At 43.3% G+C, this 14262-nt stretch overlaps 1 non-coding gene across 1 annotated transcript; it reads right to left on the reverse strand.

The window, feature by feature from the left end:
- Window positions 1-4188: 4188 nt before the first annotated feature.
- LOC115069342 lies at window positions 4189-4294 on the reverse strand. The gene has a single exon (XR_003848621.1). It is a non-coding gene; the product is annotated as a U6 spliceosomal RNA (small nuclear RNA).
- Window positions 4295-14262: the final 9968 nt, after the last annotated feature.

Consider the following 14262-nt stretch of genomic DNA (forward strand, 5'->3'; position numbering starts at 1 on the left):
GAATGGGGTCTCACAAAATTAGTTTAAAACAGTTCGGGCCCATTTAAAAAAAAAAAGAAGAAGAAAAGAAATTAGACCAGAAATAATAGATCTTGTAAACCTAATTCCTAATCACATTACTTTAGTTTATCATAATATGAGCCACTAGTCCCAAAAATTAAGATCATGGGACTGGAGAGATGGCTCAGCAGTTAAAAATATGTTAGTGCCCTTGCTGAGGAGCCTTGTTCAGTTCCCAACACCCACATTGGGCAGCTCACAACTGCCTATAACTGCTTCATTGGCTATCATTTCCGCTTTTGGCCTCTGAGGGCACTCTCGTGCACACATACACATAAATAAAAAGTCGGGCTGGAGAGAGAGCTCTGATTAAGAGCACTGACTGCACTTGCAGAGGACCCAAATTTGATTCCCAGCACCCACATGATGGCTAACAACCATCTGTATCTTCAGTTCCAGGGTATCTGATGCCACCTTCTAACCTGCATGACTTGGTCCACTTACACACATGCAGGCAGTACTCATGCACATAAAATTAATGATAATATAATTTTTTTTAAAAAAATAAGCTGGATGTGATGCCACACTGAGTTCCAGGCCAGCTGGGGCTAAAGAGAAACCTTGTCTCAAAAAGAAAAAGAAATGTGTATCTTGAAAGTAGGAGGAGTACTTTTGGGTGGGGAGACCACTGAGAGGAGCGAGTGAGGAATGGAGGGGGATTGCAAGGCCAATATGAGCAAAGTAATGTATGCGTGAAAATCTCAGAAAATAATTTTTTTTTTAACTTTTAGTCTCACCTCAGGAAGCTGAGATGGGGGGGATCATGAGTTCAGGCTCGGCCTGGGCTACATAGCAAAACCCTATCTTTGAAAACAAGGGGAGGCTGAGAATGTAGCTCAATAGAGTACTTGCCCTGAATTTGATCTCCAGCACCACATAAAACAGGATGGTGCACACCTGTAATCCCAACACTGGAAGGTGGAGGCCAGAGGAGCAGAAGTTCAAGATCATCTACAAGGAGGGTTCAAGAGAGTTCAAGGCCAGCCCAGGCTACATGGAACTGGGAGGGGGTGGCGAAGGGGGACAGGATTGAGGGAAGTTAATGTATGTCTACTTTAGTTCATTTGTAATTCCTCAACAAAATACCTGAAACCCAGTAATTTGTAATAGAAATTTCTCAGTTCTGGAGGCTCAGTGGTCAAGATTAAGTTACCAGCACAGTCAGTGCCTGGCAAGGACTGCTCTCCTCTCAAGATGGGACCTTGTTGCTGTCCTCACATGGCACAAGAGTGGAAGATCAAAGCCAGTCAAACTAGTTCCCTTCTGCCCTTAGAATAACTTCCCTTAAGGCCCCACTTCTTAAAAGTACTGAAAGGTCAAGTTTGAAAGAGATTGGGGGCATATTCAAACCATAGCAATGCCCATTGTAGAGAACCAGAAAAGTGTAGTAAAGGGAGAACAAAAACCACCTACTGGGCCTTCTCATAAGGATCAGCCTCTGGACTCATTCCTCCTGGCCGCTGCTGCTTTTTACCTGTATTATCTGAGTGCAATTCCTGGGGTTCCAATGTACAGTTACAGTGATATTTAGATCTATTGTGTAGCACTGTCTGAAGATAAAATGAAATCATACTTCCAGAAAAAAATAAACTGAAGCAGAGATACAGATGTTGGTATCAAAGCACTATGTGTGCAACTTAAAGACCCATTAGTGCAGAGTTCCTGTGAGGAAAAGCAGTCTCTAAGCCGTCTCTTTCCACCTTCCAAAATTGTAGCTAGATCCTACTTTCCTCTGTGGCTCCGTGTTTCCTGGAGTTTAAAACCACCTTCACCCCTTCGCTTCTCTTAACATCAGACCTTCAAGGCTTGTCCAGTTCTGAACAATGCTAACAACATAGAGCCCTTTCCTACCTGAAACCTTTCGTCATTTTTCTCCAAAATGGGTCAAACATCTTTTCCAGGATAGTTCTCTTACAACTTTTTTTTTATTCTCTCCCTTGTTTTTGAAGTTCTATCACCAAATACTTTACAAAGAAAGGTCTTATGGGAAGTAAGTGTTCCAAGTCTTAGTTTTAAAAGGTCCCCGAGTCTCCCTCATGTTTCATTGATAATTTGGCTGGGATAAACTTCCACATGGAAATAGTTTCTCTCAGACATACTATGGTGTTGAACCATTTTGAGTTAGCATCCAGTGCTAGTCCTGAAGAAATCTGGGGTTTTGCCTTGTAGCTAAGCAGTTGAGAGGTCATGTGCCACATGACTCACAGTGCAAGCTGGAACAGCCTGCCTGGCTCTACTACTGTCTACTGGCCTGTGACCTTGCTTTCCTTGATTGTGGAATAGAGTTCTGTTGCGAGAATTAAGTGATGTGTTCTAATATGCCTCCTTTAACACATACGGGGCAAAGCATTCAAGATCACTTTTATAGTGTGAAGATAGACCTTCAGGTTGGGGAAATTGTTACGTTTCCTTCATAACTTCCTCTCCTCCGTTCTTATTCTCCCCGTATCTGTCCATCCTTCCCTCTCCTTCCATGTTAAGCACACTATCACTGAACTATGCCCCCAGCCCTCATCTTTGAGTTGGTCAGAGATTGATTTCTAGATTGATCCTTTCAGCCCTAAATTTTCTTTCAATTTCTTCCTTTGCCTTTTTAAAATTTTTGTTGTGAGACTTTTTTTTCCCCATTTTTAGCTTTCAATTCTTTCTGTTAAGAAAAAATTTAATCCAATGTTCATTTCCAAGAGCTCTGTTCTCTTATTTTTCTTGTTTCCTAGATGCCTTACCTTTGTGGACATCTCTAAGATGCCAATTAGAGGTTGTTGTTTCCTTCTGTACCCTGAATAATGTCTGTTTTCTGTTTGTTCATCCTGGTCCTTTTGTGTTAAAGACTTTGTTGATTCCTGCCTATTTCTTCACATTTTTCAAACAAGGAACTTGGATGCTTAATGTGTTGGAGGAAGAGCTTGTCACCAGTGGACTTTGCTTTAGAGTGAACAGTAGGAACCTGGCCATAGTTTTGGGAATCCTGGAATGCCAGCTTGTGGAGGACCTAAATTTGAGGCATTAACATTCTCACTGCCCTAATTTTCCCCCAGAGGGTTTATTCGCCGTTTAAAAGAGAAAAATAATTACTATTATGTTATATTGTTTGGCCTGAAAATAAACACCTCGTTGGGGGCCACTAGTGTAGATAAAAGCCAAATGATTTATGAGCTAGTTAAGCAGGGCTAGGCACCAACCTAGGACTATTAGCTACTCTGCCTCCATCATCTCCATTATACTTGTTAGTAGATTACTTACCTCACAGCAACCACCGAGAGCAGTTAGTACTATTAGCTCTATATTCCAAAGCCTTAGAGAAGCTAAATAAAATATCCAGGGTTATGCAGCCAAAGACAAGTGAATGGAGATTTTAAACTCAGATCTCTCCCAACTACAAAACCATGTGCTCTTAGCCACACAAACACACTTCCATGTGTTATCCTGTGCCGATGCAGAGGTGGATAGCTCAATGCAATCTCACCACATCCATATACCTACCCCCAAGGGGTTTTGTTGCTGGTCTTTTGTGTAAGGGGGGACTGCATGTTCATGTGTGTGAGTGCATGTGTTTTTGAAGGCATGCATGCATGTACAACTTTGGGTCTTAGTTCGTTAGCACCACCCACTTCGCTTCTTTGAGATAGAATCTCACTGCATTTGTTTGTTTACTGAAAGTGAGACAGTTTATTTTACAATCCTGCAGGGTCAGGCAAAAATGCCTGGCATCCACACATACCCAACTTTTTTATTTTTTATTTTTTCCAGTCTTTTTGAGACAGGGTCTCCCTGTAGCCCCACCTGGCCTGGAACTCACTATGTAGACCAGGCTGGCCTTGAACTCACAGAGATCCACCTGCCTCTACCTCCTGAGTCCTGGGACTAAAGGCGTGCACCACTGCACCTGGCTATACCCAGCTTTTTACGTGGCTTCTAGGGAATGAACTCAGGTCCTCATGCTTTTGTACATCAGGGATTTGACTAGCTGAGCTTGATCCCCAGCCCTGTTACTTGTCTTATGTAGAAATTGTAGCATCTTGGGTTTGAAAGGGTCACTTTGCTTTTAGATGCCATTGAACTTTATTCTTCATCATCAAAAGAAACAACCAGCTTCCCTTAGTTAAGTTCCACTGATTTTTTTTTTTTTAATCTACCGAGTACTTTATGAAGTTTTACATCATCCTTGTGCAGGGCCCTGCTAATCCTCTCTGTGTGGTTCCAATTTTAGTATATGTGCTGCTGGAGCAAGCACAAGCTTGACTTTTTTGACACAAAGAGAAGCTCTTGGCTCAGCATTAGGCTTTCAGACCTTTTCCACTGAAGGACATTGCAAAGGGCATTGTGCTTGAGTGTGTTTCTGCAGCTGGCCACCTCTCTCCTGGAATTGTGGTGTCCATATTGCATTGGGATCAGTGGCATAGCTCTTTGATGCTTAAACTCTGCCTCTGCTGTAGACAGAAGTCAAGGCTCTCTGCTGAATGATTGTCAGAATCCATCTTTTAGCTTTTAAATGTTATCCAAGGTCACTCAGTAGGTTAGATCTCTGAGTTAACAACTGTTCTCTGGTTCTGGGGTTGCTTAAAACCTTTTGCCTTTGAGCCCCGGAGAAAAGAGAGTGTAAGTATTCTCCCAGCTACCTTTCAGACTTGGCCAGTGTCAGGCCATGCAAGGAAAGGCTGGATTGTTCATTATGAAGCAAAGTGACTCAGAGCCGACTTTTATTGATTTTTCATTGTGTAATATAACTTACCGTGTGCTAATAGAAGTTAGCCTGCAGAGGGAACGTATTCCTAACCAGAAGGTAGCAGATAACTTGTTCTCCTTAACACATTGATTTTACAGCCATTTTGTCCTAAAAATTGCTTTCTGCTTCACGAAGGAGGACTTTGTACTCAGAGGAAATTTCTAGCATACTTTTTTTCTGTTTTCTTTTATTTTTGTTTGTTAAGACAGGGTCTCAGACTGTTGCTGGCTTGGAATTTACCATGTAGCTCAGGCTGGCCTCAAACTCAGCAGTCCTTCCACCTCACCCTCCCAAGTGCTGGAGTTATAGCCATGAGCCATCTGGCATGGGATACACTTTGTGTTTGATGGTGGTAGTGGTGATGTTGGAGTAAACTGAACATAGTGAAAATTAATACTTTTTTTTTTTTTGGTCTTTTTGAGACAGGGTCTCCTTGTAGCCCCAGCTGACCTGGAACTCACTATGTAGACCAGGCTGGCCTCAAACTCACAGAGATCTGCCTGCCTCTGCCTCCCAAGTGCTGGGATTAAAGGGATGCACCACCACGCCTGTCCATGAACACTTATTAAAGTGAGGGAAAACTACAAGGCAGGAATATTCTAGTATACTTTTTTTTTTTTTTTGGTCTTTTTGAGACAGGGCCCCCCTTTAGCCCCCCAAGTGCTGGGATTAAAGGCGTACGCCACCATGCCCGGCTCAAAAAGATTTTTAAAAATAAAAAAAACAGGGCCTCCCTGTAGCCCCAGCTGTCCTGGAACTCACTATGTAGAGCAGGCTGGCCTTGAACTCAGAGATCTGCCGGCCTCTGCCTCCCAAGTGCTGGGATTAAAGGCATGTGGTACACATTTTTAAACATAGGAAGAAATACATTAAGGCAAATTGTACATTTGAAAATATTTATTATATGCATGTATATGGAGGGGGCATGTGTGAAGACCAAAGGACAACTTGTGGGAGTCAGGGGTCTCCTTCCACCATATGGGACCTGGGATAAACTCAGATTTTCAGCCCCGGTGGCAAACACCTTTACCCACAGAGCCATCTTGCTTGTCCTTGAAAGGATCTTTAGATGTGCATTTTAAAAAGGTGAGTGATCAGATGCCAAGAGAGTGTGCTATGAATCTTGACTCCTAGTGTCTCACCTGTGGGTCATCTATCCCCTCCCACATTGAATAGGGATGATGGTTGTAATCATTAGGATGTTCAGAAATGAATGGCATGTGACCTCCAAAGCTAGGTCATAAAAGATACTGTGGCCTCTGGATCTCTCTTGGGGAAGCCAGCTGCCATATCATGGGACACTCTGGACATTCTGTGATTGGAATCCATGACTGAGGACATAACCCTATTAACATGTGAGTGAGCATCTCTGAAGTAGATGCTCCAGCCTAGTCACACAGTCAGATGACCACAGTCACAGCCAATATCACAGCAACCTCATGAAAGGGAACCCAAGCTGACATTCCTAGATGAACCTCATCTGGATCTTGACCTACACAGACTCTTGAGATGTTTGTTGTTGTTTTAAAACACTACACTTAAGGATTATTTTGTACCAGTAATATATAATTATTACAGTGAGTCATAGTAAACAAGATGAAATCAATTAACATTTCAAAATAAAAGCTATTCAGAATTCTTTTATTATCTATCTGTGGGGGGCATGTGTGCCATGTTGTGTGTATGGAGGTCAGAGGACAACTTTCAGGCATCGGTTCTCTCCAAGTGGGTTTAGGATATCAAATTCAAGATGTCAGACTTGGTGGCAAGTGCTTTTGCCTGCTAAGCCATGTCACCAACCCCAGAATGCTTTTTTAAATTGTAAATTTATGCATTTAGTTATTTAGCCTCTGTGTGTGTGTGTGTGTGTGTGTGTGTGTGTGTGTGTGTGTGTGTGTAGGTCAGAAGACAACTATCTGGAGTCAGTTCTCTCTTGCCATCTTGTGGGATCCAGGGATAAAATTCAGGAGTCAGGCCTGTGTGGAAGCACCTCTACCCCCTGAGCATCTCTCGGCCCTCTGTAACTTTATGACACATGATTAAGTGGGGCTTATTTCACTCATTGTTCTCTGTGAATATTCACCCACGCACACACTTACACTGATCTATTCATAAATGATTTCAAAGCTGTCATTCCGCATCATTGAAGAGCCCCTGAGGAGTTGAACAAATTGACAGGGTGAGGTGAGCTCCTACTCACTAAGCAACAGCAGCTGCGCCTGAAAACAAGGTCAAGAATTTGGAGTCCAACGGTGAGCACTGGGCCAGCCGTCCTTCAGCTCCTACCAACCAGCCTCGGGTTATCAGTTCCAAATCTCACGCTTCTCTCCAGCCACCAGACCCCAAACCCTGAAATCTTCCTGGGCTGTATCCAGCCACACTTTGTACTTCAGTTTACCTTGGATTCTGTAGACAGCAAACTTGGGGTCCCTCTGCTGGCCTTCCAATGAAGTGTGTCACCCAAACAGCCAGCACCCTTTTAAACCAAGCTAGCCAGGTTGGAGTTAATGAAATCCTTTTCTTTAGACATGCAGTGCATGCAGCAACTGAAAGTATGGTTTCCAAAAATGAAAAATATACCTACATACTGTTTTATCCAGTTGCAGATATTCTCTCATTCCTTGCCACATTTAGCCTGTTTAATAGAGTGCAATCAATGGGTTTTTATTGCTGTTCTAATTTTAATAAAATCACACTTTCATTGCCCAGTTTAATTCTACTGGGAAGCCTCAGAAAAGTGGTTGCAAGGTTCAGTGATGCTTGGGAGCAGCATACCAGAATTCACTCCTCTGCTCTTGCGTTTTCTGTTTGCTGGTGTCAGAAGCCCCTGGGGCATGATTTCAGGTAATGATTCTCAATTTGTTCACCTTCCCATCTAGAATCCCCATCATTTCATCATCTCTGTCTTTCCCATTCCTTTGGGGTAGGAAAAGTCAGTGATAGTGTAATAGAGGCAGCAAATAGTCATGAGATAACAAACGATGATTGCAGATGTATATGTGAATTTTATACAAATAAATGCAATTCTGGGGTGGAGCGTATATGCTTTGCACAGTGGCTTCTTGACTGAAAGAATAAATTCATGAGCAACCCATACTAACCACTTTAACTGTCTTAGAATGCCTACACAATAAATAACAGGCTCAAATCAAACATGTCCCGACATCCATTTCTCCTCCCAGGGGAACGTTTGGAATCTCTACAAAGATGGATCTGGAAGCAATACTACCTCCCCCTCCACTTAGCCACCTAGTATTTCAGCAGTGAGACACAGCAGCATACATTTACTTTGTACCACCTGCCTTTTATTGTAAGTTTCTACCTGAATGGTTTTTAGTGACACCAAGTTACATTGCTAAGCAACGAGCCAGGCCTAGGCTTCTGACAAGACTATAAGAATGTGTCGGGGTCTCCTCATTCATAAGGAAACGACTGTACCACGAAGATGCTCCTGACTTTCCCCAGGCCTTTTTTTCCTTCTTAGGGACACATTAATATGTCTCAGTTACAGCGCAGCAGGCGCCTCTCCAGGCGACATGTCCATCACTGAGCCATGCCAGAAACGGCCATTAGCCCGTGAGTGCTGCAAACCACAAATCGTCTTTTAAGAGTCCATTTTTTTTCACCAGGACACAGCTAATTTGCTCATAAAATAGGACTGCAGTAGCCCACAGTCTATCATCAGGTAGTACCAATTTATGTTCGCCGGGTTGAGGAGGATGGAAAATGTCATGGGGATGCTTTGCCTACCGCCTCCACACTCCCACACCCTACATGTTGGGACACTAGGGAACGACAGAAAGATGGAGGGGGTTCCGGTGTGGCGTTCACCTTGGGCTTGAAAACCGCACCCATCTGGGTCTTCAGAACCTGGCCATACCCTGGCCGCAGAGCCACTGTCTCTCCCCGAGTCACAGAGTCCCCGCGGGTCCCAGCTGCTGCCTACCCGCCCAACTGTCTCCTCTCTGAGCAGCCTGGAGCGGCGTGGACCTGTCAGGGGCCGAGTGGTCATTCTCGAAGACCTGGACCTGGAGGTCAGGCCTAGGCTCCAGAGCAGCCAGGGGTTCCGGACCATCACAGAAATCCTTCCACTTAAGGTCTCTGGGGTGGTGCACCACCGTGATCTCAATTTTCTCTAGTGTGACCCACAGGGTCAAGCCACAAGTCATTTCCAAAAAGACCCTACCCTAGTTCCTTCCAAACAAGAGGGTTTCCAGGAGGCAAGCCAGGGATATAGTCCTGGAGGGGCTCTTACCAATACTGGGAGAGGTGTGTATGTGTGTAGAATATCTGATTTTATGTGTATGTTTTTGCCTGCGTGTATGTAGGTGTACCACATTCCTGCAGTGCCTGCAGAAGCCAGAAGAGTTTGGGATCCCCTGGAACTGGAGTTCCAGACAGTTGTTAGCCGCCATGTGGATGCTGGGAACTGAATCTGGGCCTTCTGAGAGTAGCTGGTGCTCTTTAACCTGCTGAGCCATCTCTCTAGCCTGAGGATTCTTAGCTTGAAACTGCAGTGCTGTGGCTTGGAAAACAAAACATTCCTTTGGCTAGGACAATTTCATTGTGGAGCTGGTTGTCCTTGTATGTGTATCACTCCCTTCCCTGATAACTACACTCAAGAATGGAAAAACTTTCTAAACACCCAGATACAAGCACCTCTAGAAAACAAGACATTTGCCGGATGTGGTGGCACATACAGCTTTTGATCCCAGCACTCAGGAGGCAAAGGAAGGGATCTCTGAGTTTGAGGCCATATTGGTCTACATAGTGAGTTCCAGGCCACCTGGGGCTACAGGGAGCCCCTGTCTCCAAAAACATAAAAGCCAAGACATTTCTGATTTAGATAAACAACCTTCCAATTTCAAAAGCTGAGGTGTGAAACATATCATTATCCAAACTTCAAGCAATAATTAACTGACTCAACCCTTCTAATTGGTTTTCAGGGTTGAATTTCAAGGGGGTTTTTTTGTTTGTTTTTTGGGGGTTTTTTGTTTTGTTTTTTTTTTACAGGAATGGCTGTCTTGTTCTTTTGCCATCTTTTCCAGAGAATTTCCCAGAACATCATCATGCTGACTCATGTTCTTCAACATGCCACACACTAACCAGCCCAACATGACCACCTGATGGACATGCTTTTTCTTAGATATAACAAGAGGGAATCGTGAGAGTGACTTTTCTGGAAATGCCTTCTATTAAAATTTTATTTATTTATTTATTTATTTATTTGCCTTTTTGAGACAGGGTCTCCCTGTAGCCCCAGCTGGCCTAGAACTCTCTATGTAGACCAGGCTGGCCTCAAACTCACAGAGATCTGCCTGCCTCTGCCTCCTGAGTGCTGGGACTAAAGGGGTATGCCACCACACCCAGCTAACAATTAAATTTTTTTTAAAGTATAGTTGCTTCAACAAGTTTTCCCAAGCAGTTAATCCCCCATTCTCCTTTTTTGTCTATGGTTTGGTTTTTGAGTAGTAAATGAGCTCATTAAACTATGGTTTTTCTTTGGAGTTTATGCAGAATACCATCAGAGACATAACTTCCCAAGGTTGGCAAAAAGAGATAAAAGTTTTAGATACATAAGCAGGTCATTGTTTTTAATTGTTTTGAGACCCCCATTACAGAGAAAGCAGATTCATGTGTTTGTGGGGACCAATGATTGGCAGTCAGGACAGGAATGGATAATTTGTTGAGCTTGTATCTGTGATAACTAAAATTGTTTTGCTAAAGCTTTAGTTCCTTGATGAACAAAACAATAGGAGGAAACTGTTGAAAAAAAGACATAACTAGGTGATCAACATGACTGTTTCTGTGACAGGCCAGGTAATTCTGTATGGGATTGAATGTACTGAATAAAAGCAGATGAGTTCATCTAACAAGGAGTCTAAGGAATGAGCCAAGATGGCTTGAAACAATAGCAGGAAGGCTTGAGCCACAGTAAACTGAAGGGTTGATTGGGGGATTGTTTGAAAGCAGAAAGAGCAGCTAAGTGTTCCACTTGCTGGGTGGTGGTTGTTCCAGGGTCACAAGAGAGATCACTGTATTCCAGTATCATCATACCATGTAACAGCTCCATCTGATTTGTTGGCTCATCTGAAAAAATTGTTAGCACATTAGGAATGAGATATGTACATATGGGAGAAAATACTTGTAGGGAAGTAATAGAATTCCACACAGAATTCTTAGAAGGTGAAAGGAAACTTGTCCCCAGAAAAAAAGCCAGTAAAAGTTACTTGCCATTATGAGGTCTATAAAAGAAAGCTGAGGGGCTGGAGAGATGGCTCACCAGTTAAGAGCACTGACTGCTCTTGCAGAGGACCCAGGTGATATAGGCGAGCACGCGCTGGACTCTCAGGGTCCCAGCGCGCACTCCTGGGCAGTGAAAGTTCCTCCGCTACTGAGGTCTACTCAGTTGATCCCGTCCCTATTTCACCCGTATACCTTCCTCAGGATGTGAGGTCCACTGGCCACTTGGACCACACGGGAAGCGTACGAGGGACGGTGAAAGCCAGGGTGTCTGCAAGTCGGCGATGGAGGAATAGCGCCCCCCAGGGAGACTGGATCACAGGATTTAGTGTTACAGCTCAAGACAAGTGACTCAGCTCAGATCTCAGTGATTCAGCTCCAGCTCCAACTTTATTGGGGTATAACTAGTACTATTTATAGTGTGGAGACAGTAGAAGAAGCCTTAGCTGATAGGTACTTTTAGGATGCCTCATTTACATAGGGCGGTGGGCTTCTATCAGGCTATCAGACAATGCCTGATTAAAAACCTGGTAGCTCCTGTGCCAGAGGGCATGTATTTGTGGTGAGCACTTTAAAAGAAGAGTCAGGGAGGATGCCAGGAAGGCACTCTGCTATGAAGGAGTCTGCAGCACATGGTTTTCCGAGCTCATAAGCTATCCAGACGTGAAGAGACTTATTTCTACTTTGCATAACAGAGGACCCCAACAAGGTTCAATTCCCAGCACCCACATGGAGGCTACAAACCATCCTTAACTCCAGTTTCAGGGGAATCCGAAGCCCTCCTCTGACCTCCAAGGCATTGCAGGACATGGGTGCACTCACATACATGCAGGCAATACAGTCATACACACAAAAAATAAAATATTAAAAGAAAGCTGAAATTATCTTCAGATATGGAAGGATAAATAATATCAGGATCTTGTCCAGTAAGTTGGATGGTTCTGGTTCAGCCCTGTTGAATGACAGTAATTCTTTTCTGATTTGAGGTTAAAAAAAAAAAAATTTGTTTAGGTGTATTGGGAAGAAATAGCCACTCTAATGTCCCGACCCGCAGGACAGTCAACGTGGGTTTCTGGAGGGAGGAGAGGGGACGGAAAGGGACAAGGGATGCGAAGAATGGAGACAAGACAGGCTTTCTGATCAAGTCTCATTTAATGAACATTCACACAAAGTTTTTATAGGGAGGAGAGGGGGAAGTTGGCAAGGAGAATTCCATTGAAGTAGAGCAATTCAATTAACAGAACGAATATCACAATAACACCACACCAATTGATCACAGAGTAAATTCCATAGTAACATCACAATTCTATATAGCAAGTTATAAATCAATTAAGAGGTTACACTTGTATGATTACAGAGTAATGCAAAAGTTTCTTAGGCAGTTCATGAGAAATGAGGGAGTCTCTCAAGCGTTAAGTGCCCAGGTTAGAACAACATGTTTGTGAGAGGCTTTCAAGTATAGTCATCTGGTTAATCTCAAACCAGGCCAGCCTTGATGTCTGAAAAACAGCTTTGCCAGGAATCAGGTCTTGCTATTTCCTGGGGTAGGGGCCTACGGCTCCCGACACTCTAACACTGCTAAAGAGGAATATAATTGTTCAATTGCCATAAGGAAAAGGGGAGTATTAAAAATAAACAGGGAGGTTGATCTAAGTATTTCCAAGAAAACTCTGTGTTTTAATGCTCTAGATACCCATTGTCATTGATTGCTGTAATGCTAGAGGTGTTAGAATGCAGGGTGAATTTAAATCAGTGTCTCCTGTAAGGGAAGCAAAAAAGGTGAGAGAGAGCCACATTGGGAAGGCCCATCAAAGCCAATTGATATTTCCCAAGAGCTGCTGAAAAGAATTTAATGTAAGGGCTGGAGAGATGGCTCAGCAGTTAAGAGCACTGGCTGCTCTTGCAGAGGACCCGGATTCCATTCCCAGCACCCACGTGGTGGCTAACAGCCATATCTAACTCCAATTCCAGGGGATCCAACACCCTCTTCTGACCTACACAGGCATTGCACAACACAAATGCACTTACCTACATGCAGGCAATATACCCATACACATAAAATAAGAATTTTTTTTTAAAAAGAATTTAATGTTACCTATTTTGGAACTGATAATTGTAATTTATGAGGCTTAATGAAAAGATTAGTTGCATGGCACTGAATTTTGTCTGGGGCAAGCTACAAATTAAAGTTTTTTAAATGAAGTTTATAAATCTTTTAGAACAGTTAGATGTACATTTTTAGTAGAAGAAGCTAATAAGATATCATCCATATTATGAAATATTTAAGTATTGGGAAGTTTTTGTTTAATGAGGTTTATTGCCTTATTTACCCACCATTGACAGAAATGGAGCTATTGGTTATGCCTTGTGGGAGAACTTTCCATTGACAATGAGACATGGATACCTGATTATTGAGACTAGGCACAGAAAAAGCAAATCTTCATCAGGGTGTAAAAAAAGCAATTTTTAAATTTTTTATTTTTTATTTTTTTGGTCCTTTTGAGACTGGGTCTCCCTGTAGCCCCACCTGGCCTGGAACTCACTGTGTAGACCAGGCTGGCCTTGAACTCACAGAGATCCGCCTGCCTCTGCCTCCCAAGTACTGGAATTAAAGGCGGAATATTTTATTTATAGCTGGGCATGGTGTCACACACCTTTGGTTCCAGCACTTGGGAAGCAGAGGCAGGCAGGTCTCTGTGAGTTCAAGACCAGCCTGGTCTGCACAGTGAGTTCTAGGACAGCTGGGGCTACAGGGAGGCCCTGTTTCAAAAAGACCGAAATTTTTTTTATTATTTTTATTTTATGTGTATGTATGTAATTGCCTGCATGTATGTAAGTGCACCCGTGTCATGCAATGCCCAAGGAAGACAGAGGAGGCTGTTGGATTCCCTGGAACTGGAGTATGGACAGTTGTTAGCTGCCATGTGGGTGCTGGGATTCAAACCTGGGTCTTCTGCAAGAACAGTGTTCTTAGCCTCTGAGCCATCTCTCCAGACCAAAAAAAGCAATTTTTAAAGTCAATAACAATAACATGGTAGTTTTGAGGGACTGTGGCAAGAGAGGGGACTCCAGGTTGGAGTTCTCTGAAAGGATGAAGATGAGCATTTACCAGAAGATAGGCGTACTCCTGGTGCTAAAGGGTGGTTTCACATGGGCAGCCTGAAAGTGTTCTTGGATTCGCTGATATAAATGTTTAAGTTTGTCCCCCTAAATTGGCCACTGATGGTTCAATA

Source organism: Nannospalax galili, unplaced genomic scaffold (assembly GCF_000622305.1).
Source record: "Nannospalax galili isolate Female #2095 unplaced genomic scaffold, S.galili_v1.0 scaffold430, whole genome shotgun sequence".
Classification (NCBI taxonomy): domain Eukaryota; kingdom Metazoa; phylum Chordata; class Mammalia; order Rodentia; family Spalacidae; genus Nannospalax; species Nannospalax galili.